The sequence below is a fragment of the Manacus candei genome, unplaced genomic scaffold (genome assembly GCF_025592945.1).
Source record: "Manacus candei isolate 608988 ecotype Guabito, Panama unplaced genomic scaffold, ASM2559294v1 h1tg000142l, whole genome shotgun sequence".
In the NCBI taxonomy this organism is placed as follows: domain Eukaryota; kingdom Metazoa; phylum Chordata; class Aves; order Passeriformes; family Pipridae; genus Manacus; species Manacus candei.
The window spans coordinates 1,486,663-1,512,329 of record NW_026138190.1 but is presented as its reverse complement, the minus strand read 5'-3'; the positions used below and the strand labels follow the sequence as shown (position 1 = coordinate 1,512,329).

Below are 25,667 nucleotides of genomic sequence, written 5' to 3'. Positions count from 1 at the left end.
CATCTTCCATGGAGTGAAATTCCTTTTTCCTCATGTCCACTCAGGACCTCCCCAGCTGCACTTGGCATTAATTCTTCCTTTCTCATGCTCTTTTCTGCTCTGACAAAAGGATCCACCATCTCTAAATCCTCCCTTCAAGCCCTCTCAGGGCTGTCCTGTGCTGTCCTCAGTCTCCACACCAGTGAGGCCACAGCTCCTTAGCCCCTCTCTAGTGCTCCTGTGCTTGAGACCTTTCAAGCCCATCTTGGGAGATCTCTGGGCACTCACAGATGTTTTTGCAGATGAAAATGCCGTTCTCATAGTTTAAGTAAATCTTAGTGATACTTTTTACCAGGGCCTGTAGTGGCAGAACAGGGAGCAGTGGCTTTGAACTGAAAGAGAAGAGTTTTGTATTGGATAATAGGAGATTTAACAATCAGAGTGGCAAGAACTGGAAGAGGTTTCCAGAGAAGTGGATGTCCCAACCCAGCATTTGTCCAAGGTCAGGGACTGTGAGTAACCTGAATTAGTAACAGATGTCACTGTCCCTGTCCAGGGACTTGGACCAGAAAACCTTTTATCTCCCTTGCAAGCCAAACCATTCTCTGATTCTTTAAGTCCCAAATTCCTCCAAAGAATTTCCATTTTGAGGACATGAATTGCCATGTTTATGGAGAAACGCTTCTAAGCCCAAAAGGCAACAAATTAATTCCAAGGAAGTTCCAAGGTATCTGTTTGAAACTGTAACCAAGTGGGTCAATGGCAGAACCTCTCAGGGTGACCTTGCAGCTGAGGATGGGGGATTCGGCCTCAGGCTCTGAGACTCATGATGGGCAGCCAGAAAGGGGATTTGAGGACTAGGCAAGACTTGTCCTGGGATGTCTAGGAAAGAACCAAAGCAAGGGTAGGATCACAGTGGTCACTGGAGGACCAAGCATGAGAAAACAGAGAGAAAAGAAGCTGAAAAAGCTGGTCATGTTAAACAGGAGGCTGGTCAAGACATGTCCCTGGCTGTGCCCTGCAAGTGATCCCCACAACCTGTCCCCTTTTCTTAAGAACTCCATTGCCAAGAAGTTTCTGTGGGGAGGGACCTCTCTGCTCCTGGCACAGATTGTGGCCCAAGTTCCAGCCACTGCAGCAGGAGCCACAACTAGTCAGGTCTTGTGTTCTCTGGGGGGCCAGACTCTGCCCACACTGGGGGGTGTGTGTGTTGGAAGCACAAAAGAGTGAAGCAAATGCAAAGCTAAACACACAATGGAGCCTGACTTTGTCCCTAAGTGGGGGATGAGAATTGGACCCAACATGTGCAGGGACAGATGGAGGGGTTTGTCCCCCTGGCCCTGCCCAGAAGGGACACCTTTCAGGAAGGGTTGTGGCCTTGGCTGTGCTGAGGGTTGCCCCGGGCAATGCAGCTTGGGATTGCAGTGGCACTGTCAGGGCTCTGCAGAGCTCCTGGCAGTTCCTGCATTTGTCCCCAGCAATGCCAGAGACCTGCAGGGGTTGCAGTCAATCCCTTGTGCTCTTTGGGACCCCGCCTGGCTCTGCTGAATGTCAGCAGGCCTGGAGTTCCCAGACTGTTCCTGCATCCAGGGTCGGGCCTGCAGTGACGTTTGTGCAGCATTCAATTGGTGCAGTGGCAGGATGGCCATGGATCCATTCCTGCACAAACACAATGGGGCTCCATCCCAGGCAGGGAGAGAATGGGCCCACAAATGTTGGAAGGAGAAGAACCAGGGAGTTTTGGCACTGTGGAACCCCATGGAACCAAAGGAACCCTGGGACATGGTGGAACCTCCTGGAATCAAGGGGACATTGTGACCCTGCAGCACCTCATGGAACCAAAGGGAGTCTGGGACGTGGCAGGGCCTGATGGAAACAAAGGAACCTCCTGGGAACAAAGGGACCCTGGACACTGCCAAAAGTCAGGGAGACAAGGGAACCCCAGGACACTGTGGAATCTCCTGGAATCCAGGGGCCATTGGAATACACTGGGGCCTCCTGGAACCAAAGGGAACATGGGACACTGTGGAACCTCATGGAATCAAAAGGACCCCGGGACTTTGTGGAACATCAGGGAATCAAAGGGCCAGTGTGACATCCCAGAACCTTTTGGAACCAAAGGGAACCAATGGGACATTGTGGAATCTCATGGAATCAAGAGTCCATTGTGACACTGGGGAAAATGATGGAATCAGTGGGCCATTGTCACACTGCAGGGCCTTATGGAGCCAAAGAACACTGGGAAGCAGTGCAACCTCATGGAATCAAGGAGCCATTATCCCACTGTGGAACCTCAAGGAATAAAGGATCCAATCTTTGCCTCAGATTTTCTCAACAAAATAAAGTTAAGGAATTACAGAAGTGGGATTGAACCAGTTTTGTCCCACAGGTTTTAATGATTGGCAAAATGAGAATATTTCTATAAATCTAATCATTTATTCTTAAAAATTATGAGAGAAAATATTTTAATAAGAATTATTTACTACACAGTATAAAGGAGAAAACTACTAATAGTTTATTTTAAGATAGGATAGTGTACTGTATTGAAGCAATTATTGAAACAATTACATTAAAGCTAGGCAAAAGAAATAATTATTAAGTTGAACTCTGATGTGACCCACCCAGACCAACAGTCGGGAGATTTCTTTTACTCAGCCTTGAGGAGTGTCCTTGGAGGGCGTCCCCACCCAAGGCAGGAATCTCCACACATCTCCCCCAAGAAGGGCTGTGTTAGAAGAACCTGCCTGGATGAAAGGGGACTGGACTTCTCTAGTAGGAAGGGATTGACTGCTCCTCACAAATGGACAGGCCAGTGAGCAGCTTCTCTGTCCCATCCAAGTTCCAAAAGCAGGATGTGTGTTTGCAGTTGGGTGAACCAGGCTGGTTTGAGCATCATTCAACACCAAAACCATTCCCAGGGTGCCACTGGTAACTGGCAGATCTCACAGACAGCTTGCATGAGAGCTGGCACTGCTGGCATTGTCTGATGGCATTTTAGGCCTTCTCAGGGTAGGCCCTCCTGCCACCCGGGTCGAGAGGTTGGCCGTGAAAGTCCATCCTGGAGATGCACAGGGAGCCAAGAGTTGGGCTCCTGAGTGACATCCAACAATGGACAGGGGGATGGCACTGACCAGATGAAAGTGTCTCAGGTAGAGCTGGACTGGCAACACAAGGGGGAATTATTCCTGGCTCGCTGGGCCCAGGACACCTCAGGGCCTCAGGGAAGAGGTGCAACATCCAGCTGGGCTTGTGATCCAGGGCTGCATTTAACCATGGACACCAACTGCCAGGTTCTCCAGAACTGGGAAACATGTGCTGCCATCAAAGAGGCCAAGAGGGTAAAGCCCCTGTGGGGTGGGGGATGATGGCTGAGATAGAGATGTGGGCAGGCCTGGCAGATTGATCCCAGCACACTCCCCAAACCCACCAAGGCAAGCTCTACGTGCTGACAATGGTGGACACAACCCCTGGATGGCAGGAGACACCCCCTGTGCCTCCCACCACTGCCCAGAACATATAGGGTGTCATATAATACAGCTACATTAACATCTACATTCACTACACCACTACTTTTAAAATAATTTTAAAAAATATCCAAAAAGCTTTAAGGCATCACACAAACCTAGTTAGTTAACTCTACCAGTTGAACTGGCCCTGCCCAAAAAGAACCTCTACGTACCATTGAACAATGAGGTCTTTCCTTACGTGTAGTTTTTTATTTTCTGTGCTTTTGATGTCTTCTTAAAAAAAATGTCCTGTTTCCATTCCCTCCTTCTTCAGTAGCCCCCATCTTGTGTGTCCCAGAGACTTAGTCTAACTGGGGAGTCTCCTATTGGATTTGAGTGACAGAAATGAACCTGCAATAACCTTTTGTGTGAGATTCCTTTCCTGATCAGAGCAGGACTGATCAGGAAATGAGAACAGCTTTCTGGCTGCCCCAGCTTAGGGACTGGTCCTGTGCCTGGAGCTGGAAGAGCTGAGACTATCTACTGTGCAAAGTGGACTTCAGTGGAGGCAATGTGGACTTAATATATATCAGGGGAAGGAGTTTTGTTTTTTATTGAACTGTGCCTTCCTTTTATTTTTGTTTGCTGGTAATAAATGAACATCCCTCTGTGTCTCGGGCAGCTCTTTCTCCAAGTCAAGCAGGTGGGAGTTGGTGCCAAGGAGCTGAAACCTGCAGGTCCAACCTTGACTGGAGGGAGCTCAGATTTGCCCAAGGCTGCTTTGAGTGCCAGGGGTTTGATGAGGGAGTGGTGGGGTGGGGATAGGGATAAAGTCTGATGGATTGTCAGACATAGAGGGTCTTGATTTTCTTATCCATTCAGACTGAATTAGGAGGTGGTTGGCATCAATATCAACTGGGGATTGCTGATGTCAGTGTAAAATCAGGAAAAAAGGAAACAGACCACAAAAAAGACATCTTTTCTCATGGTTTTAGTAATACAATATATTCAATTGGAATACACTTCTGGGATCTGTCTAATTAACCACAAAAGAATTGAAAACTTAGAAATCAATTATTCCCAGGGGCTTATTAAGATGCCATCTCTGAGAAGAGAGTGTGGAGGAATGAGCAGACAAGGAGACCATCCCTGGGGCTGGGGAAGCAGGAACTCAGAGTCACTGGTTCCAGGTGGCAAATGGACTGGGGGATGTTCCTGGGAGAGCCCCTAAAGGTTGTGCTGGTTTCAGGGGGAGTACAGTTAAATTTCTTCCCCGTGGCCGGTGCAGGGCTGTGTTTTGGCTTTGTGCTGAACACAGGGTTGATAATCACAGAATGACAGAATAGGATGAGTTGGAAGGGACCCACAAGGATCATCCAGTCCAACCCTTAGCCCTGCACAGGACCATCCCCAAGAGTCACACCATGAGCCTGAGAGGATCATCCAAACACTTCTTGAACTCTGTCAGCCTTGGTGCTGTGCCCACTGCCCTGGGGAGCCTGGTCAGTGCCTCACCACCCTCTGGGGAAAGAATCTTTGTCTAAAATCCAACCTAAACCTCCCCTGACACACCTTCAGGCCATTCCCTCAGTCCTGTCCCGGGTCCCCCCAGAGCAGAGCTCAGGGCCTGCCCCTCCTCTGCCCCTCCCCAGGAAGTTGGACCTGCACTGAGGTCTCCCCTCAGTCTCCTCTTCTCCAGCTGAACACACCAAGTGCCCTCAGTGTCCTCACACGCCTTCCCCCCAAGGCCCTTCCCCATCTTCCTTGCCCTCCTTTGGACTCTCTCCAATGGCTCAATCTCTCCCTTCCATTGTGTCCCCCCAAACTGCCCCAATGGTGCAGGTGAGGCCGCCCCAGGGCAGAGCAGAGTGGGACAATCCCCTCCCTGGCCCGGCCTGATGCCCCCAGGACAGGCTTGGCCCTCCTGGCTGCCAGGGCACTGCTGACTCAGGGCCAACTGACCACCCACCAGCACCCCCAGGGCCCTTTCCCGGCCCTGCTTTCCAGCCTCTCCTTCCCAGTCTGTCCGTCCCTGCGGGGTTGCCCCATCCCAGGGCAGAATCCGGCACTTCCCCCTGTTGAAGTTCTCAGGGCTCCTAAAGAGCCGGGAGGTCACGGGATGTCAAAGAGCCCCACGGAGCTAAAGGGACCCTTGGGACACTGTGGAACCTCCTGGAATCAAGGGACCTTTGTGACATGTGGGGCCTCATGGAATCAGAGGAACCCTGTGGAATATCATGGAATCAAGGGGCACCTGTGACACTGCAGGGTCTCATGCTCCAGAAGGAACCCTGGCACACTGTAGGATCTCATGGAACCAAGGTGCCATTGGGACACAGCATGGCTGCAGGGAATCAGGGCTCCAGAGTAAAAGTCCATGACCTCATGGAAAAAATGAATTCTGGGACACTATGGAACTTCATGGAAACAAGGGGCCATTGTGACACTGCAGGGACTCATGAAACCAAAGGAACCCTTGGACTTTTTGGATACTCATGAAGTCAAGGGCCAGTTGTGACACTGCAGAGCCTCATGGAACTAAAGGAATTGTGGAGAACATCCCGGTAACCAGGGAACACTGGGACATGCAGCTCCCTGTGGAACCAAAGGAGCTCCAAGACATTCTGGAATTCATGGAACCAAGGGCTCATTGTGACACTGCAGGGCCTCATGGAAGCAAAGGAAAACTGGGACACTGTGGATACTCGTAGAACCAAGGGGCCATTTGACACGTGGGCCCTCATGAAAGCACAGGAACCCAGAAACATTTTGGAAGCTCAGGGAACCAAGGGGCCATTGTTACACTGTGGAACCTCAGAGAATCAAGGGCCCAGTCTGACAGTGCAGGGCCTCATGGAGCCAAAGGAATCCAGGGACACTGTGGAACCTCATGGAATGAAGGGGCCAGTGTGACACTACAGAACCTCATGGAACAGTGGGAACAAGGAGACACTGCAGAACCTTGTGGAAACAAGGGGCCTTTGTGACACTGAGCAACCCCCTGGAATCAAGTGGCCCTTGGGACACTGCAGGGCCTCGTGGAACAAAAATGCCCTTGGAGACTGTGGAACCTCACGGTGTCAAGGGTCCATTGTGACATGTCAGGGTCAGATGGAACTGAAGGACACCTGGAACAGGGCAGAACCTCCTGGAATCAAGGGGCCATTGTGACATGTGGGGCCTCATGGAACAAAAGGAATCCTGGGCAACTACAGAAACACATGGAAGCAAGTGACCACTGGGACACGTGGGACCTCATGGAATCAAGAGGCCATTGTGACACTGCAGGGCCTTTTTGAACCAAAGGGGCTTGTGCTGGGCTGTCACAGGCCAGGGCAGGGGCAGCTGGAGAGCCCCTGGCCCAGCCATGAGACTATGGGAGGGGCAGAGGAGGGGCAGACCCTGATCTCTGCTCTGGGGGACCAGGGACTGAACCCCAAGGAATGGCCTGAAGTTGTGTTTGGTTGGATTTTAGACAAAGATTCTTCCCCCAGAGGGTGGTGAGGCACTGACCAGGCTCCCCAGGGCAGTGGGCACAGCACCAAGGCTGACAGAGCTCAAGAAGTGTTTGGATGATCCTCTCAGGCTCGTGGTGTGACCCTTGGGGATGGTCCTGTGCAGGGTAGGAATTGGACTGGATGATCCTTGTGGGTTGTGGTAGTTTGGTCTAGGCCTTCCTTGGTGACCAGTTTGTAACCAAGGAAGTACCCAGATTTACCCAGTATTCCCTACATTTTTTACATAAGCTGAGGTATAAGAAGAAAGGAAGGGAGGTCATTGCTCTCTCTCCTTCTGGTGGCTTTGGAGGTGCAGGTTCCCTGCTGTTGAGTCTGTCGTGTTGGGGAGTGAGGTCTGGTAAGGCCTTGCTGACCTTGGGAGGCGGAGGTTGCCGACAGTCGCTCCAGTGTGACCCTCCATTGTCCCAAGGAGAGTAGTAAGATATTCTTTACTATTTCTTTTAGTTGCTAGATCTTGGGCTTTTGATCGGGATATATATATATTTTATTTTAATCTTGTTCCTTTTTTCCCTTATCCTTCCCTTTCCCTTTTCCCTGTGAAATTGTATATATATTTCAGTTGTATATAACTGTAATATAAATGTAAATACATTTATATATATTGCTTTTGCTATCTCTCTTGTTTCAGTTTTCTTGGTTGTTTTTTTCCCTCTTCTCCCTGAGGTTTTGGGGGATGACTTCTTGTGGTAAGGTTTGGAGACTTGGCAGGGAGCCAGCTTCAAACCATATCAGGGTCCCTTCCAACTCATCCTATTCTGTCATTCTGTGATTATCAACCCTGTGTTCTGCACAAATCCAAAACACAGCCCTGCACTGGCCACGGGGAAGAAATTTAACTGTACTCCCCCTGAAACCAGCACAACCTTTATGGGCTCTCCCAGAAACATCCCCCAGTCCATTTGCCACCTGGAACCAGTGACTCTGAGTTCCTGCTTCCCCAGCCCCAGGGATGGTCTCCTTGTCTGCTCATTCCTCCACACTCTCTTCTCAGAGATGGCATCTTAACCAGACAAGCCCCTTGGGAATAATTGACTTCTAAGGCTTCAATTCTTTTGTGGTTAATTAGACAGATCTCAGAAGTGCATTCCAAGTGAATATACTGTATTAAAGAAACAATGAGAAAACATTTTCTTTTTTATGTCCCGTTTATTTTTTTCCCGTTTTAACATTAATATCAGCAATCCCCAGTTGATATTGATCCTGGGTAATTCTTAATTCAGTCTGAATGGATAAGAAAATCAAGACCCTCTATGTCTGACAATCCATCAGACTTTGTCCCTATCCCCACCCCACCATTCCCTCATCAAACCCCTGGCACTCAAAGCAGCCTTGGGCAAATCTGAGCTCCCTCCACTCAAGGTTGGACCTGCAGGTTTCAGCTCCTTGGCACCAACTCCCACCTGCTTGGCTTGGAGAAAGAGCTGCCCGAGACACAGAGGGATGTTCATTCCTTTCTTTCCACAAGGCCCCAAGTGTTTAATGGTCCCTTCATTCCCCAAGATGGGCAAGGACCTGCAGGGCCCAGAGCAGGCCCAGGGGGTTGGCAGAGGAATGGGAGGTGACCTGGATCTGCTCAGCTCTGCAGTGACCCCCAGGAGAAGGTTCTGGGCTCTGGGAGGGATGTCCTGTGGCACAGGAGCTCAGGATCAAAGTTAATAAGGCCAACTGCATGTGTGGCTGCCTTGGGGGGAGTGTGGCCACTCAGATAAGGGAGGTGTCAACCCCCTAGACTCATCCCTGGGCTCACCACATCTGGACTGGTCTGTCTGGGTGTGAGGTTCCTCATTCTGGAGGAATGAGGAAGAACTAGAGAGGTTCTAGAGCAGATCTGACAGGATGGAGCTTTTCTTGGTGCTGGAAAGAAAAAGAAACTTGTAAAGTGCAGCTTGGAAAGTTCAGACTGAAGGTGGGGAAAAAGGAATGTTACTCAAAGGGGAATCTTATGGAGACAGAGGTCACTAAGAGGGTGATGGCCTGGCTTTGTGTTCCAGGGAACAGCCAGAGCTGGTGCCGAGACATCAGGGAGGGTCTAGAAATGCTGCTGGGAGGGGGTGGGAAAGCAGGAGGGGTGTGTGCAGCCTGCAAGGCCAGAGCAGCAGCAGGGCCAGGGCAGGACAGCCTGCAGGAGAGATGGCCAAGGGCTCTGGCAGGGCTGCAAGGCCCAAAGGCACCCAGGCCTTTGTCCCCTTGCCTCTGGCAGCTGCCTCTGCCACTCAGGCCACCACAAGCAACTTTCCTGGCAGGTTCTGCACTTGGGTTCTGCCTCGCCCCTCCCTCAGCAGCCTGGCAGGGGTTGCCCAGTTTTGGGCCTTTGTTGTTCCTCCCCCTCCCATCCCAGTGCCCCCCAAACAGCCCTGAGCCAGCCGGGAGGGACAGGATCTGCTGGGCCAGGGCCTGGGGCTCAGCCCTTGGCCTTTGTGCTCCACAAAACCAAGGCAGGCTTTGCTCAGCATTGCAGGGGCCTGCCCAGAGCCTTGGTCTGCCTGCACTCCTGGCCTCCAAGGAGCTGCTCCAAGGAGTCCCTGGGGAGGCTTTGGCAGTGCCTGCCCTCAGTGGGGCCCAGCAATGCTTCAAGGCACTTGCAGTTTGGCTTCTGACTTCTCGAGCATCTTCTTCAGTCTTCTCTCAATATGTGAGGATGATGGACTTGTCTCTAAACACACCATGGGGCTCATTAAAACACAGAAAAACACTTTCTTTCACTTAATTTAATTGTCTTCATGTCTTCACGACATCAACAACTAATTAGAGTTGTTTTGTAGTTTAGCTGAGGAGGAAGATTTTAAAGTGAACGTCATGAAAAATATATTTTTGATGAAAGGGAATGATTTAAACAGAGCCTTGGGATGCAGGAGCATCAGAGTGCAAAGGATTTGGACTCAAAGATAAGGGGGAAAAGAGATTAGTAGCATTTAATTACTGACCATTTGAACAGTTATCAAGTGGTTCAATAGCATTTGCTACAATTTTAACAGTGACTGAATTAGAGATTCACAACAACAACATTCCCACCACAGTCAATTCACACCCACACCCAGGCAGAGATGTGTGGACACATCAAGAGCTGGGTGTGGAAAGGTCCCTCTCCCAAATTCTCCTGTTGTCAGGGAAACACTCCCCCAAATCCCTTTGTGTTTGCCACCAGACAAGGGTCCCAGCTGGAGGAGTGTTTGTGGAGGGGGATCAGAATTGTCCTGGGCATCAGCGCCGCTCTTTGGAGTGTTGCAAACTGGAGGGTTCCCGAGCTGGGAGAGGCTGCCAGAGGTGTCCCACTGAGAGGGAGGGGCTGGGGAGCTGCCAGGGCCTCCCTCAGCCCCGCTGGGTGTGGGCTCCCAAGGGGACTGGCTTTAGTTATCTGCTGAATTGCCATCCTGGGGTCAGGAATGACTGGAGTTTCCAAACTATTTGGGAATTGTATCCAAACTGTTCTATTTGGGCTACAGTTCAGGCAGGGAATGTTCCAAGGCTTTCTTGGGATGACTGATTATCCTGTGTTCCCAAACTATTCCACTCCAGATTGTTCCCACCTGTATCATCTAGGAGCACCTGGTCCAGTCCAGGGACACTTCCCCACACCCCCGGTCCAGTCCAGGGGCTCTTCATTGCTCAGCTGGTTTGCTCAAGGCTTGTCAGGAGCTCCTGAGATCATACCTATAAGAAGGATGGGGACAGACTTAGTTGTAATAAGACAAGTGATAATGGTTTTCAACTAAAAAAGAGCAGATTGGAACTAGATAGAAGGAAGAAATTTTTTACACTGAAGGTGGTGAAACACTGGCACAGGTTGCCCAGAGAGGTCATAGATGCCCCACCCTTGGAAACATTCAAGGCCAGGTTAGAAAGGGCTGTGAGCAACCTGATCTACTTGAATATGAACCTGTTCATTGTGGGAGCTTGGCCTAGATGTCCTATAAAGGTCCCATCTGACTCAAACTCTTTAGGATTCTATAGTTCTTTCCTACAGAGCCAAGGCTGACAAGGATCCCACAGGTTTCAGACCCAGCTGAGCATCCCCTTTGATGGCCCATCTGGCAGCTCTGCTAAAAAGCTGCTGCAAAGAACCTCCAGACCTAAAGGAGCTTTTGTGCTGGGCTCAGCTGTGGCTCTCAGGGCTGGGGGGTTGGCTTTTGGCTGCCAGGTGCCTACCAAAGCTCTCTCTCACTCATCTTCCTTCTCCACCGACCTTCATGCCTGCAGAGTTTTTTCTCCTACATTTCTCTCACTCCTCTCTGGGTTACAGCACCCTGGATTTTATCCTTTCTCCAAAGGGTTATCACAGAGGTGCCTCTGGAATTGCTTTTTGGCTCAGCTTTGGGCACTGGCTGGGCCATTTTGGAGCCACCTGACACTGGCTCTCTCTGACACAGAGTCAACTCTTGATCTCCTCTTCCCTAAGGGAAACCTGCAGCCCCCTCCCTGCTACCAAACCTGATCCACAGGGTCATTCAAGTGCCCGGGAATACAGGAGGTCATTGATCCCATTATTCCTCAGGCTGGTTAAACAAGACTTTGTCCTCTTCCTGTCCCTGACTGCAGGTTCTTTCTGTCAGAGCAGAGCTGGGCTGGACCTCAGCCGTGCTTTGCTCCAGAGCCTGCTGGGGTGGGGGCAGATGGCAATGGCAGAGGGACTGAGGTGCCCCGAGGAGAGCAAACCCTGCTGTCCTCAGGGCCAGAGAGACACAGGGCTGGGCTGGGCAGCCTGGCAGGACAGGGCTTTGCTGCCTGGGGGGGTCTCTGCCACCGTGGAGGGCCTGGAGGCTTCAGGTGACTGATCTGCAGGAAGGAGAAAGTGCTGATGGAAATGTCCTTGGCTTTGGACATCCTGGGATCCAGGAACACTGTGAAAGTCACTGTTCTGTTCCTCGGCTGCACCACCAAAGGGGTGGGTAAGAGTTATCAAGCATTGGAACAGAATGTCCAGGGAAGTGGTTGAGTCACTACAGAGAATTGTTAAGGTTGGAAATCATAGAGATCATAGAGATTATCGGGAATTTTAAAATCTGGCCCAGATATCACCCCACAACAGCAACCATTAACCCAACACTGGCATCTTCACCACTAAACCGTGTCCTCAAATGCCACAGCTCCATGTTTTTTGAACACTTCCAGGGATGGTGACTGTAAGACCCCAGGGTTGAGCTACGAGCTCAGCAAAGGGGTTTTACTTCAAAAAATATAAAAGGCACCAAAAATATCTGCCCTCCAGATATTTGAAAAGGGCCTTCAGTTCTTTTAATGCTTAGAAAGAGACTACAAGGGAGAAGACACTGCACACATTTTCTCAAGTGGTCAGAAAACACACTTTTAATGGCAAACTTTAGAAAATAAGGGAGCTTGGCAGAAGGTAACAGAGCAATATTCAACCAGAACAGAGCATTCCCCAAAGCCTTGGCTGATCACAGGCCAACCCATCCCAGTCAGCTGGATGGTTTATTGACAATGTGTCCCGAGGGGCGGCACCTCCGATGCCACAGAAACCCCTCCCCTGGATTAGGAAACCTTTGGAATTCAGGAGGTGTTGCAGTGGAGCCATTGGGACACTGCAGGGCCTGCTGGAATCCAGGGGCCGGTGGGACACTGGGGAGCCTCTTGGAAGCAAGGGAACCCCGGGATATTTTGGAACCCTAGGGAATCAAAGGGCCATTTCTGGCAGGATAATACCTAAAATATGGTCAGAGAATACAAACAATTCAAACTGTCTGTTGTGAGTTACTGCTGGTGTCAAGGTGCTGTTTTTAATGTTGAATTATGCTAAACCCAAAATGCTTCATGGAACTTCAAACACACAGCCTACTTTTTGAAGCAGGATTTGACAGATAAGCTGCTCCCTGGGCCCCAAATATGTCCAGCAGTCAAACCCTTTATAACTATAAAAGCCCAGTCCAACTCTCATGTGGAAGATTCTTCCCCAGACTTCCTTGAAGTGTTTGGAGCTTCTTCCATGAAGCAGGGACAGCTCTTCATGGTCACTGCCCAGGGGTTAAGTGAAAGAGAGAGAACTACCCCCTGTCATAATGGGGTGAGTTACCTCAATCTCTACTTCAGGATTGTTTCTTTTTGCTGGCTCTGATCCAATTCCTTTAATAGAATGACTTTGATAGACTGCACTGTCCTATCTTACACTATACTACTAGGAGTTTTGGGCTTTTACACTGTGTAGTAAATAATTCTGATTGAGGTCTTTTGTCTGTTCACTTGTCTGATAATTTTTCTGTTCATTTAACATAATAAATAATTCATTTTCTAGAAATATTTCTGATTTGCCATCACTAAAACCTGCAGGACAAAGTGATTGAATCACACCTCTATAATTCCTTCAATTGAACCCAAAATCTGAGCCTGAGATTGGATCCAGCCACAACCAGGCTCATCTCTGAGAAGGAATTTAGAAAGCAAGGGGGTCCTTTCTGCCCCTCGTAGCTCAACGAGACGGCTTCTGCCATCAACTTTGTCTGAGCCTTCCACCCTCCCAGCCCCAGGCTGTGACACAGGGGCATGTCTTGTCCATCAGTGCAGACATGGACTCCTGAGCTGGTCATTTATGTCCCTCCTTGGAGGGAAGAACAAGCCCAATGGCCTGGGGTGAGAGGCCAGTGCTGGGAGCGGCGCTGGCTGTGCCAGGGCACTGCTGGGTGCCCCCACCCTGAGCACTCCCCCCCTTGTGCTGGTCACTGCTGTTTTCCTCTGCAGGGCGTTGTGTTGGGCACATCCTGGAGAGCAAAGTGGAAAGCAGATGGAAGCTTTGAGGCCCTGGCCTGAGGAGATGCCCCTGCAGGATGGCAGTGCTGCTGCAGAGGTCAGCTCTGTGCCAGCAGTGCCCGTGGCTGTCCCTGCCTGCAGTCCCTGGACAGTCCTGCAGCAGGACTGGCACCGACTGCCAGAGCACTGAGGCCTCCACCAACACAGGGCTCTGCAGGACAGTGTGGAAGGGAAGGGAGAGCAGGCCATGGAGGAGAAGGGCTGCTGCTCCCTGGCAGTGCTGCTCTGCTGGGACTCTTTTCTGGCCCAGCTCTGCACAGAGGCACCGACCCTGCAGCTGTAAAGAAGTCAGAGAGGAAAGATGTCAGGCTAACAAGTCAATGCAGAGTTTTTATTTGGTTTAAGCACACAGTGAGTACAATTCTCTATTTGTACAGCCTGTGGGCCAGGCTAGAAAGGTAAACACTGAATTGAAAATGGTGTTTGTATATATATATATATATATATAAAGATAGATAGATAGATAGATATATCTTTATAAGTATATATTTATATATATAAAGATTTTCTGGTGTGAACAAATTCTCACAAAAATAACATACCTACCAGTAGCAAAAAATAGAGAAGCTGTCGTGGGCCTTTAATGAAGCACATAGGATTGGCCCTTAATGAGATCCACAACATGCAGAAGAAGGAGAGTTTATTGCTTCTGAAAAAACCCAGTTATCAGTTTCCTGAGGGCATCCTTGAGCTCCTGGTTCCTCAGGCTGTAGATGAGGGGGTTCAGTGCTGGAGGCACCACTGAGTAAAGAACTGACAGAGCCAGATCCAGAGATGGGGAGGAGATGGAGGGGGGCTTCAGGTGGGCAAAAGTGCCAGTGCTGAGGAACAGGGTGACCACGGCCAGGTGAGGGAGGCACGTGGAAAAGGCTTTGTGCCGTCCCTGCTGAGAGGGGATCCTCAGCACAGCCCTGAAGATCTGCACATAGGAGAAAACAATGAAAATGAAACAACCAAAACAAAAACAAGCACTAACCACAATGAGCCCCAGTTCCCTGGTGTTGGAGTGTGAGCAGGAGAGCTTGAGGATGTGGGAGATTTCACAGAAGAACTGGCCCAGGGCATTGCCCTGGCACAGGGGCAGGGAAAATGTATTGGCTGTGTGCAGCAGAGCATTGAGAAAGCCAGTGGCCCAGGCAGCTGCTGCCATGTGGGCACAAGCTCTGCTGCCCAGGAGGGTCCCGTAGTGCAGGGGTTTGCAGATGGCAACGTAGCGGTCGTAGCACATGATGGTGAGGAGATAAAACTCTGCTGAGATGAAGAAGACAAAGAAAAACAGTTGTGCAGCACATCCCATGTAGGAGATGGTTGTGGTGCCCCAGAGGGAATTGTGCATGGCTTTGGGGACAGTGGTGCAGATGCAGCCCAGGTCTGTGAGGGAGAGGTTGAGCAGGAAGAAGCCCATGGGGGTGTGCAGGTGGTGGTCACAGGCTACGGCGCTGAGGATGAGGCCGTTGGCCAGGAGGGCAGCCAGGGAGATGGCCAGGAAGAGCCAGAAGTGCAGGAGCTGCAGCTCCCGCCTGTCTGCCAATGCCAGGAGGAGGAACTGGGCCATGGAGCTGCTGTTGGACATTTGCTGTTCCTTAGCACAGGATCTGTTCAGAAAAGGAAAGCACAGGGAACAATTAAGACAGCCCCCTCTCAGCAAAGCCAGTGCAGTTTTCATGGAAATCCCCTCCCAGTCAAGGCATTTCTTTTCTCTGGTTTGTGCTCTCTCAGGGTGCTGTGAGGAGCAGGAGTTCTGCCCATGTGCTGCTGAGGACTCAGCTTTGCTCTGCTGCAGTGCAGACAGGGAGCTGGTTTGGGACAGCTCTCATGATCCCAGGAGATGTCACATGGAACCCAGCTTTGATGGAAAAGTTCAATTCCTGTGGTGTTGTCTTGGAGCAATTTGGGCTGCAGGAGAGAGGCACAGTGTATCCTTAAAATAATTTTGACTGGGTTTTTTGGTTACAGTCATAAGACCTGGGAGTGCTTTTTTAAGGGCAAATTTTTCTGATGACAAATCTGAAGAGTGTTGAGCCAGAACAGGCAGAAGGGCTGAGCTCTCCATTGCTTATTGCAGAGCCAGGAGAGCTGCAGTGCCTCTCAGCCTGTTTCCCATCTGCCCTGCACTTTCCCTTGGGCTGGCTTGAATAGGAGTTCACACACAGATTCATCCTTAAAAACCCCACCAAGATCTTGCTGAGAGCAGGGCAGCGCTGCTGGAAAGGGCAGCTCTGGGAAGTGTCCCCTGTGCCAGTCCAGAGGTGCAGCTGTGCTGGACAGAGTAGGACAAAAGCCAAGAGCTGGGACAGGAGAGTGCCCACCCCCAAGGGAAGGCTCAGCACTGCCCAGGATCCTGTGCTCATTTCTGAGACTGCCTGAAATATTCATCTCTGAGAGTAAAACAGTCTGAATTTCAGTGCAGCCTCCTGACCTGAGAGAACAATGTCTATGCTACAGTGCCTAAGCAGGAAACACACCTCAGCACTAATTCCTTTCCTGTAGCCCCTGTCTTTTGTGAGCTTTGCAAAAAATTCTCCATTCAATATGGTGTAGTGGTGTGGAGCTGTGAGCAGGTGTGACCCTGCAAACACCAAGACATGGAAAAGATCCTCCCTCAGCTGCCAGGTTTGCTCCTTGCCCACAGCCCTTGTGCCCCAGCCCTGGGAGCAGCTCCCCGGGCCGGCTGAGAGCTGCCCCTGGCAGGCAGCAGAGTCCCTGCCCAGCACAGCACCCTGGGCTGCAGGACCCTGCTCTGCCCCACAGCCCTGGGCACCCCTGCCTGCACCCCCAGCTGAACAGCTCTTCCAAAGTGCCCCAAAACAACCCTCTCCACCCATCCCATCAGCTGGGGCTGAGCCAGCTTTAGGAGCTGCCCCTGCACTGCCCTGCAGCCCCAGACTCACCATGTGCAGCCCTGCCAAGGTTCCTCCTGCAGGGAGCTCTCAGCCATCCTGCCAGTGCTGAGCCCCTTGAAGCTCTGTCTGTGCCCTGCTGGTGTCCCTGAGCTGGCCTGGCAGTGCCCTCAGCCCTGCTGGGCTGTGCAGAGGAGCTGCTCCTGGGCAGAGCTGTCTCTTTGAAGCTCTTCTTGCTTGCCAGGAACTCCCTGTGTGCCAGGAGCCCGGCCCAGCTCAGCAGCACAGCAACAGCCCCAGGCATTTCATGATCCTCAGGGGAGTTGATGTTGTTTACATGAGACTCAGTCCCTGAGAGGAAGTTCAAACAACTTCTCAAGAAGTCAAAATGAGATGGAAACACTGAAGTTTCTTGTCGTGCTAATGAGTCTCACTGAGGGACACAACTGAGAACGTGTCCCCAGGTTCCAGTTAGAGCAGAAATCTGCAGACAGTGATGCCAAGGATGGACAAGCAAGGGAAAGGTGGCTCTGATGCTGAAGAAACCTTGACTTGTTTCCTTAATCCAAAGGGCCAAGCCCTGACCTCCAGCCCCTGGGAAGGCAGATCCTGTCCCTGCCTCATTCCTCAGGGCTCTTCCTGGGGCACTGGGATGTGGGATGTGCAATGCCAAGGGCAGGCCCATGGGGTGGCACCTGCCAGGCTGCTGAGCAGGGACAAGGAGGCCATGAGGCCCCAGGGCTGCAAGGGGCACTCCCCTCCTCCTGGCCTCAGGGGCACAGACAGCAGCCATGGCCAAAGGCCTGCAGAAGGTGGCTCTGGCAGGGCCTTTCAGCTTCTCCCCCTCCCTGTCTCCTCTCCAGCCCAGGCTGTCCTATGGTGTCCATGCCCTGCCCCTTTCCCTGCAGGCTGTCGTCATCCCCCCGGCTGCCCCACCTGGCTGGCACCTTCCTGCACTGACATCTCTGCGTCCTCCCTGGCTCTTCCTGCACACACAAAGCCTTGGCCTCATCCACACTCCTCCTGGTTGATGTGTTACAGTGTTTTCCATGGAGTGAAATTCCTTTTTCCTCATGTCCACTTGGGACCTCCCCAGCTGCACTTGGCATTAATTCTTTCTTTCTCATGCTCTTTTCTGCTCTGACAAAAGGATCCACCATCTCTAAATCCTCCCTTCAAGCCCTCTCAGGGCTGTCCTGTGCTGTCCTCAGTCTCCACACCAGTGAGGCCACAGCTCCTCAGCCCCTCTCTAGTGCTCATGTGCTTGAGACCTTTCAAGCCCATCTTGGGAGATCTCTGGGCACTCACAGATGTTTTTGCAGATGAAAGTGTCATGCTCATAGTTTAAGTAAATCACAGAGATACTTTTTACCAAGGCCTGTAGTGGCAGAACATGGGGCAATGGCTTTGAACTGAAAGAGGAGTGTTTTATATTGGATAATAGGAGGAAAGATTTAACAATAAGGGTGGCAAGAACTGGAAGAGGTTTCCAGAGAAGTGGATGCCCCAACCCTGCATTTGTCCAAGGTCAGAGACTGTGAGTAACCTGAATTAATAAAAGATGTCACTGTGCATGTGCAGGCACTTGGACCAGATGACCTTTTATCTCCCTTCCAAGCCAAATCATTCTGGGATTCTTTAGAGTTTTAAGTCCCAAACTCTTTCTCCAAGAATTTACATCTTTGAGGACATGATTTCCCATGTTTTTGGAGAAACCCTTCTAAACCCAAAAGGTAAAAAATTAGTTCCAAGGAAGTTCCAAGGTATCTCTAGGAAACTGTAATTAAGTGGGTTAATGGCAGAACCTCTCAGCTGAGGATGGGGGATTTGGCCTCAGGGTCTGAGACTCATGATGGGCAGCCAGAAAGAGTATTTGGGGACCGGGCAAGACTTGTCATGGGATGTCTAGGAAAGAACCAAAGCAAGGGTAGGATCACAGTGGTCACTGGAGGAACAAGCTTCCCCTTCTGCAGATCACTGAGAAAGAGACAGAAGTGCCCTGAGCCCAGTGCTGAGCCCTGGGAACACCCCTGGGTGGAACTCCATTGCCCACCACTCCTTGGGCCTGGCCATCCACACACATGTTTGCCCAGTGAACAGCTGCTGCAGAATGTGTTTGATAAAGGTCCTGTAAGCCCAGAATATTGGGATGAGTGCAGATTTAGCTCTGCACAACACAGAAATTCATTCACTTTCTCTCTTTTCCTCCCTCTGTGGATGGAGGGAACTTGTGACTTCAGTGTGTGACTCACTGTGTGCAGAGGGCAAATATGGACAGAATTCAGGGCAGGGAGTGTTGAGGTTGACCTTGGGATGTGCGCTTGACACAGAAGGGGTTTACTATTGGTCTAAGACTCTGCAAAGTGGACTTCAATGGAGGCAGTGTGAACTTAATATACAGCAGAGGATTAAGGGTTTCTTTTTTTATCGAGCTGTACCTTCCTTTGGTTTTGTTTGATGGCAATAAATGAACATCCCTCTGTGTCTCAGGCAGCTCTTTCTCCAAGCCAAGCAGGTGGGAGTTGGTGCCAAGTAGCTGAAACCTGCAGGTCCAGCCTTGAGTGGAGGGAGCTCAGATTTGCCCAAGGCTGCTTTGAGTGCCAGGGCTTTGATGAGGGAATGGTGGGGTGGGGATAGGGATAAAGTCTGATGGATTGTCAGACATAAATGGTGTTGATTTTCTTATCTATTCAGACTGAATTAGGAAGTGCTTGGGATCAATATCGACTGGGGATTGCTGATGTCAATGTAAAACCAGGAAAAATGTAAACAAGACACAAAAAAGACATCTTTTCTCATGGTTTTAGTAATACAATATATTCACTTGGAACGCACTTCTGAGATCTGTCTAATTAACCACAAAGGAATTGAAGACCTAGAAATTAATTATTCCCGGGAGCTTGTCAGGTTAAGATGCCATCACTGAGAAGAGAGTGTGGAGGAATGAGCAGACAAGGAGACCATCCCTGGGGCTGGGGAAGCAGGAATTCAGAGTCACTGGTTCCAGGTGGCAAATGGACTGGGGGATGTTTCTGGGAGAGCCCCTAAAGGCTGTGCTGGTTTCAGGGGGAGTACAGTTAAATTTCTTCCCCGTGGCTGGTGCAGGGCTGTGTTTTGGTTTGTGCTGAACACAGGGTTGATAATCACAGAATGACAGAATAGGATGAGTTGGAAGGGACCCACAAGGATCATCCAGTCTAATTCCTACCCTGCACAGGACCATCCCCAAGGGTCATACCATGATCCTGAGAGGATCATCCAAACACTTCTTGAGCTCTGTCAGCCTTGGTGCTGTGCCCACTGCCCTGGGCAGCCTGGTCAGTGCCCAACCACCCTCTGAGGGAAGAATCTTTGTCTAAGATCCAACCTAACCCGGCCCTGACACACCTTCAGGCCATTCCCTCAGTCCTGTCCCTGGTCCCCCCAAAGCAGAGCTCAGGGCCTGCCCCTCCTCTGCCCCTCCCCAGGAAGTTGGACCTGCAGTGAGGTCTCCCCTCAGTCTCCTCTTCTCCAGCTGAACACACCAAGTGCCCTCAGTGTCCTCACACGCCTTCCCCCCAAGACCCTTCCCCATCTTCCTTGCCCTCCTTTGGACACTCTCTAATGGCTCAATCTCTCCCTTCCATTGTGTCCCCCCAAACTGCCCCAATGGTGCAGGTGAGGCCGCCCCAGGGCAGAGCAGAGCGGGACAATCCCCTCCCTGGCCCGGCCGGCCATGCTGGGCCTGATGCCCCCAGGACAGGCTTGGCCCTCCTGGCTGCCAGGGCACTGCTGACTCAGGGCCAACTGGCCACCCACCAGCACCCCCAGGGCCCTTTCCCGGCACTGCTTTCCAGCCTCTCCTTCCCAGTCTGTCCGTCCCTGCGGGGTTGCCCCATCCCAGGGCAGAATCCGGCACTTCCCCCTGTGGAAGTTCTCAGGGCTCCTAAAGAGCCGGGAGGTCACGGGATGTCAAAGAGCCCCACGGAGCTAAAGGGACCCTTGGGACACTGTGGAACCTCCTGGAATCAAGGGACCTTTGTGACATGTGGGGCCTCATGGAATCAGAGGAACCCTGTGGAATATCATGGAATCAAGGGGCACCTGTGACACTGCAGGGTCTCATGCTCCAGAAGGAACCCTGGCACACTGTAGGATCTCATGGAACCAAGGTGCCATTGGGACACAGCATGGCTGCAGGGAATCAGGGCTCCAGAGTAAAAGTCCATGGTCTCATGGAAAATATGAATTCTGGGACACTGTGGAACCTCAAGGAATCAAGAGGCCATTGTGACACTGCAGGGCCTCATGGAGCCAAAGGAACCCTGGGACTTTTTGGATCCTTATGGAGTCAAGGGCCAGTTGTGACACTGCAGAGCCTCATGGAACTAAAGGAATTGTGGAGAACTGCCGATGCCTAAAATCTGTCCTGACACAGTTTTAAACTCTTTTACTATTCTTGGTTGTTAGTAAAGACAATCTGACTGTGTCACTAAAAATAGAAGTTTTATTCTTCCATCCTCCTCGTCCACCCCAAAATGGCAGAAAAGGCATGCAGTGTTTACAGTAAAGCTTTTTTATCCCACCTAGCACAGGAATTTCTAGGCTACAGGGAAGGAGGCACCCATGGACCTATTTAACATACTGTCACACACTTTTTCTAACCTATCCACACTAGTCAAATTTTTCTAACAACACACTGTCATTCTTAATTATAAATTAATTCATATTTCATAAGTGGGGTGACCTAAAGCAGTCTCTTCCTTCTCATTTTTAACTCTGGTAGCAGGTGTTCACCGCAGGTGTCCTTCCCCTGTGTAAGGGGGATATTTTTGAATTAGATGATCAATGGAGCATAGAGGCGTGAGAACGAAGTCATATTAGGATGTGAAACCAGCTAGAGTGTGGTACAATGTAGCTTCATGGCACAAGCTAATTGTAAGGTCCATTGTGTTTTTTAGCAAGTCAGTCTGATATCCCCTATTATCCGAGCTGAGTTTTTCCTTGGTTTTGCTACATATTGCAAGATAGAGACATCTACCCTTGAAACACAATGGTAGAGGTCATCCATAGGGGTGAGAAAGATGATGATGGGAGGAAGATTATGTGGGCAGGGGTGGCTGGCCCCTTGCCCTACAAGTAGGGCATGCACAGACTGTTGCCATGAGGTAATGATCAGGCGGTGTTTGGCTGCCATTCTGGGTACTGGCCCTACGTAGTGTAATGTGGAACTGATAAAATGGGGTGTCAGAGCTGCTGGGGTGAGCGATCCTCATCCTGCCATGGAGACTGTGTTGCTCCGCGGGGACGCCCGCTAAGCACGGGCACCGACCAGCTGCTGCAGATCCTGACAGCCCTGGCCTGTCTGTGTGGGTAAGCACAGTTTTTGATAGGAAGCAACTGAGAGAACAAACTTTTTAATATCCTTTTTGTGTTCCTTTAATTCCCCTTTTATGTTTATAGTATTTTTCCTTAGTTTCCCTTTTTACTAACCAATATCGTGTTATCCATAACATTGTGTTAAGATCCTTTTTTGGTATCCCTTTTTCACTAGTTAATACTGTATTAAATGCTGTTCGTAGTATTTGTTTTAATGCCACCCGATAAGATAGTTATTTTGTATCCTTTTTTTTTCTTTTTAGTTTTTAATTCCTCTTGCTAAGTTTATTACTATTATTATTATTCTCACTGTAATAAAAGATATTTTGTGTGCTTGAGTATTTTTTGGCACTTGTCTTTATTCTGGACATGTATCCGAACGTACTGCTACACCCTGAAGTCAGCAGCTTCTTCTCCCCCTCTCACAGAGTGCCCAAGGCCATCTGATGGATTCCATCGCTGTCTCTGAGGCCTCTCTCTGGGGAGCTGCCTCTGGCTCTCCAGCCTGAACACCTGCTTGGTCTCCCACCCCCCAGCTGTGATTCAGTTTCCTGGAATGATTATGAATGAGTTAAAAAGCTTTTTTGGGCCATGATCCAGGCAACTGCTGCCGTGGATAACGTGGATTGCAGGAAGGCAGAAGAGAAGGACGTGAAAGGGCCACCTGAGAGCAAAAGGTATTCTTCATTTTCAGTAGTCTCTGAATTTTTGTTACTAGTTTTCTGTTTCTGTGGAAGAGTTCAGTGTCCTCCCTCCTGGGAGGGATGGGAATAAATGATTAAACATGGAAAACGTTGTGGCTGAGCTGTTCCAACACTGCAAACTGTCATTTGTCCAGATGGCCTAAAGATGTCCAGATTATCAAAAACCTTCCATATGTTTCTTTTCAGGGAGAGAGAAATATTTGATGAAGAAATCCAGCAAAGGCAAAAGTGCAAGGCCAAACCTCAGCCTGCTGAGAGCTGAGGAGTGGCACCAACTGCCTCAGAATTACATAGGGAAAATAAGAAACACAGAGGTTTTGGAATGGGATCGAGCCATTTTCAATGGGATTGATTCACTTTGAGGTGACAGACTGATCCCTCTCGACTTTTGGGATGCAGAGCTGGGAGAGACTGGAATGTTAATGGTCCACAGCTCCAACACTCTCCAGTTGCAGAAGCAGTGGGGGCTTTGCTGCCCATGGGCAAAGGAACCACCTGGGGAAGGGGGGGTTAATGGGGCTGGGGGGGGAGAGGAGGGGCAGCACCATGAGCAGGTGAGTCCTGAGACCCCCCTGGTGTCCCCAAGACCATCTTGGTGTCCCCACACCCCCCCTTGACACCCCGAGACCCCCCTGGTGTCTCCAGTGTCCCCAGGGCCTCCCCATGGCCCCAATCCCCCCTTGACACCCCCAATTCCACTGTCCCCAAACCCCATCCCTGATGTCCCCAACCCTCCATCTCACCCCAGGAGCCCCCCCTGGACCCTCTGACCACAAAAACACCCCTCCTTCCCCCCACGCTCATAGAAAGGCCAAAGGCATCTGGGGACACACTTGGGACAGTTGGGGGGCTTTGCGGGGCACTGGGTCATTACTGGGGGATACTGGGACACACTGGGGGGAACCAGGGGGCACTGGGAGGGACTGGGGGGGAACTGGGGCACACTGGGGGACACTGGGAGGGACTGGAGGTGAACTGGGGCACACTGGGGGACACTGGCAGATGACTGAGGAGTTCCTGGGGGATTACCAGGACACACGGGGGGACACTGGGAGGTTACTGGGCCACATCAGGGGTTACTGGGTGCTCACTGGAGGATCATTGGGCCACACTGGGAGGCAGTGGGAGGTCACTGGGATGCACTGGGTGGTCACTGAGGGGGTTACTGGGCTGTACTGAGAGTCACTGGGAGGTCACTGGGCTGTACTGGGGACATTGGGATCCCCTTACCCGGATGTGGTACATCTCGTCCCTGGACTTTGGGGGGGCACCACCAGGCCCCCTCCCCTGGGGGCTGGGGGACCCCCTGAACCCCAGTGCTGAGCCCTCCCTGTAGGATCTCTGTGTGCTGAGTTTTGCGGTCTCTGGGGTTCAGGACGGGCAGCAGGATCCCCTTTCCCTGGGGTCGGTCCGCCGGGCCGGCAGGGGCGCTGTGGCCCGAAAAGAAATGGCGGGTCCAGCACGTGACGCGGGGCCTCATGGGAGTTGTAGTTCTTTTATGAGCTCTCCGCCGGCGCGCCTGCGCAGTGCAGCCAGAGCGTTGGAAAAGCCCCCGGGCCCCGCAGCCCCCGAGAGGGCTCCAAGGCCCCGCGCTCTGCCCCTCGGGAACCCCCGAACCCCTCCGCTAAACCCTCCCGAGCCCTCCAGCCTTTCCACTCTCAGTGCAGTGCACCCGCCGCCGCCTCCTCCATCACTTCCCCACAGCCAACATGGCGCTCTGCGCGCTCCCCGCCTCCAGAGAGACCCCCGCAGTCAATCAGCGTGCGGTCTCGCCCCCCGCCCAGGCATCGGGCGAGCGGGAGAGGAAGACTTTGAGCCTTCATCCCCTGCGACCACCCGAGAGGAGCTCCAGAGAGAAGTGCGCAGGAGCCAGAAGGCGCGTCCCGAGATTTACATGGAACACCGCCCACTCTGGGGTAGCTCGTGAAGATGTAAAAATGTGCAATGAATATGGATGAGCTAATTTCCCAGGAACTGGAACAGTCCTGTGTGTGCAGGGACACAGGTCAGGGGGTGCTCCCCCAGCAGCCCTCTGTCCCCACAGCAGGTTGGGAGCTCAGGGGGCCACCCCGGACCCCCCTTTCCCACCCCCTCTGCCCCACAGCTGCTGCAGCACCAGCTGCTGGGTGGGGGGAGTCCCCCCATCAGCCCCCAGGGTTGGGGACCCGTGGAGAATCGTGACCAGAGCAAGCACAGAGAGGGTTACAGAAGCAGTGGACATTCCCAGTGCGGACCTGCCCCCTCCCAGAGCCCCAGGGAACCGCTCCAGGGCCCAACTGATGGGGGACAGGGGGGACCCATATGGGAACCCCCCTCCCTCTGTCCCCCTGCCCACTGTCCAACACCCCTTTTCTCCCCTCTCCCACCCCTTTCTCATCATCCCCATAGTCCTCAGCTCCCTCCCAGCTCGGTTTGGGGCTGTTTCTTCCCCTCTGCCCTGCTCGGTTTCAGAGTCTCAGCCCCTTTCCTGCTCAGTTTGGAGGTCCCAGCTCCCCCTTTTCTCCCGTTCTCCCCCCCCTTTTTCCACTGTCCCCTGAAAGGGAGCTGTTAAATATTGGGTGCTGAAAAAGCTGCTACATCGTGTCCATTCCAAATTAAGCCTGCGTTTATTAGGATGGACTGGCATCCAAATGACAGCAAGAAGAGTCTTCTAATTCTCTTCTTTTTAATCCTCTCTGCAGTCGCCGGCTTTCCCCTCTAAGCGGGCAGGAAAACAGGAACAGCCCTGGTGTGGTCGGGAAGCAGCGCTGACCCCAAAGGGCAGCATTTCCCCTGCCGATCGTCCTGCTCTGCCCTCCCCCGGGGCTGGCTCTGCCTGGCGCTGGCCGGACGTGCCGGGGCTCCTCACCGAGCAAACACCCTCCCAAACTTCAGGGGCAAGTCCAGCCCCCGGCTGGCCTGGGAGGAAGCGACAGCAGCGCGGGCCGAGCGGGCGGGATGGGGTCCGAGCAGCGGCGGGAAGTTGCAAGATTGCCAGCAAAGAAGTCAAAATAAAGTGAAGCAGCTAAAAAAGCCCGTGGTCTCGGCATGGGTGCGGGAGGAAGGGGAGCTCCGTGACTCCAG

General features: G+C 51.7%; 1 protein-coding gene across 2 annotated transcripts in view; it reads right to left on the bottom strand.

Moving 5' to 3' along the window:
- The window catches only part of LOC127462841 (zinc finger protein 239-like), a 300,460-nt gene that overhangs the window by 31,792 nt on the left and 243,001 nt on the right, over positions 1-25,667 (bottom strand). The window lies entirely within an intron of this gene.